The sequence below is a fragment of the Budorcas taxicolor genome, chromosome 6 (genome assembly GCF_023091745.1).
Source record: "Budorcas taxicolor isolate Tak-1 chromosome 6, Takin1.1, whole genome shotgun sequence".
Classification (NCBI taxonomy): domain Eukaryota; kingdom Metazoa; phylum Chordata; class Mammalia; order Artiodactyla; family Bovidae; genus Budorcas; species Budorcas taxicolor.
Window position 1 is genome coordinate 86,351,096 of NC_068915.1, and position 2,406 is coordinate 86,353,501.

Consider the following 2,406-nt stretch of genomic DNA (forward strand, 5'->3'; position numbering starts at 1 on the left):
GACACCCTCTCTGTTTTGCCCTCTTTTTATCGAATACACCTTTAGTTTCTAGTTTTGTCTCAGGATGAGGGGGTAATACAAAAGCCTACTGTGTAGATTGCATAGAGGATCTGGGTGTGTACCTTTTCTTAAACAGACTGGGGAAGTCTCATTCCATCTCTGCTTCTATTTCCAGAGTATCCTACTGATAGTAATTCCTGAACATTCTATGGAATCTGTGGTGTAAATTGGGTGGCTTCTAAGTTCAGGGTTAGGTTTCCTTAGGTATATTAATTCAGTTATTTATTCATCTACTTGCTAATTCCTAAAATTATTGTTTCCTCATCTTTTATTCTCCTTTTCCTTATGGGATTGATTTTTTTTTTTAATTCACATTATTATTGCTTTGAGTAAGGAGTGGAAGGTAATGTCTGTTTTTAGCCCACAGTCTTTGACTATCACTCTTCAAAACGGTTTCTTACAGGTACTGATTTATTGTATTGCTGTGTTCTGTTAAGCATCCGTAGTTTTGCAGTGTCACTAAGTAGAAGGAAATTGAAAGAGATATGTCACTGAGTTAAACTACTTAATATTTTTTGAGTTCTTCATAACTGTAATGTATTAGTAAGTAGTGACTCTAAGAGTCCTTTTTCTACTGGACACAGTTCAATAACTAATTTTTATAAAATACAGATTAATCTAAATTTGAGCTGCAAGGAACTATTTTATTTCTTTATTATTTATTATTATTCCTCACTTATTTCTAGATTATTCAGGTTATGCTTCTAAAATATGCTTTGACAAATCTCATTTAAACTTTAATGTCTTTGACCTTAATTATTCATTGGTTAAAATTTACCTCCAAACTAGGAATTATCTCTGTTTTACATTTTTAAAACACAGCTACACTTGAAATTAGATTTATAGGAGAAAAATGATATCTTTTGTCTTAATGTTACCAGTATCTTCCTTCCAATAATAAAAGAAACAAAGGTTTTTCCCATTTCCCATTACACTTGATCAGTTTTATAGGCATCAGTTCAGTTCACTTGCTTAGTTGTGTCTGACTCTTTGCGACTCCGTGAACCACAGCACTCCAGGTCTCCCTGTCTATCGACAACTCCCAGAATTTACCGAAACTCACGTCCATTGAGTTGGTGATGCCATCTAACCATCTCATCCTCTGTCATCCCCTTTTCCTCCTGCCTTCAATCTTTCCCAACATCAGGGTCTTTTCAAATGAGTCAGCTCGTCTGATCAGGTGGCCAAAATACTGGAGCTTCAGCTTCAACATCAGTCCTTCCAAAGAATACCCAGGACTGATCTCCTTTAGAATGGACTGGTTGGATCTCCTTGCAGTCCAAGGGACTGTCAAGAGTCTTCTCTAACACCACAGTCCAAAAGCATCAGTTCTTCAGTGCTCAGCTTTCTTTATAGCCCAACTGTCACATCATACATGACTACTGGAAAAACCATAGCCTTGACTAGATGGACCTTTGTTGACAAAGTAATGTCTCTGCTTTTTAATATGCTCTCTAGGTTGGTCAAAACTTTCCTTCCAAGGAGTAAGTATCTTTTAAATTTCATGGCTGCAGTCACCATCTGCAGTGATTTTGGAGCCCCCCAAAATGTGGGCTTTTTATTTTCTTAAGAATATTAGTTTAATGCATTGACTTTCTTATAAATGCCATAGTTTTGAACTTCAGTATACAAATATGATGAGAGCTTTCTGTTAGAGTTACTATTTTATAGACAAAGGATAAACCATAGACTATAAACTGTAGATTTTTTTTATCCAATAAAAGACCTATACTTACCATCCTGAACGTCAGTGTGGCTTTATGCAAAAGCATATCTCTAAAGGATTAGAAAATAAATGTGGCGCTCTTAGATTTTAGGAGAGAATGAATGTTCTCACAATAGATAGCCTGAGAGAAAGGAGACAGACTAGGGCAGGAGTTCTTTTTCCAGGTTTATGAACAGGTTTTACGTGTCCCTGAATTCCTTTATGCAAAATATATCTCTAGAGAGAAGGTTCATAGTGCCTTTCAGATTACCAGAGGCTTAAAACAGATTAAGAACTAATGGTGAAATGTAAGAAAAAATCGTATAAAATTTTAAGATCACAGGAGATAATTCCATATACATACTGTGCTTATATAACTGTTATGACTGAGCCTATTTGTATAAGCTGGGAATATAAATTTAGCAAATGCTGTCAGAATGTTTACTTTTATGTTACCATTCTTGACCTGATGTCCTTTATTGGTATAGCTCAACAGACTTCTATTGAGGAGCTGTTCTGACCTAGGCCTTCTCCTAGGCTCTGGAGAAGCAGATGACTTGAAGAACTCCTTGCCTTTGAGAAGCTCATGGTGCATTGTAAAGTAGAGACATTTTAGTGTTCTGTGTGAACAGAGAGAAGTC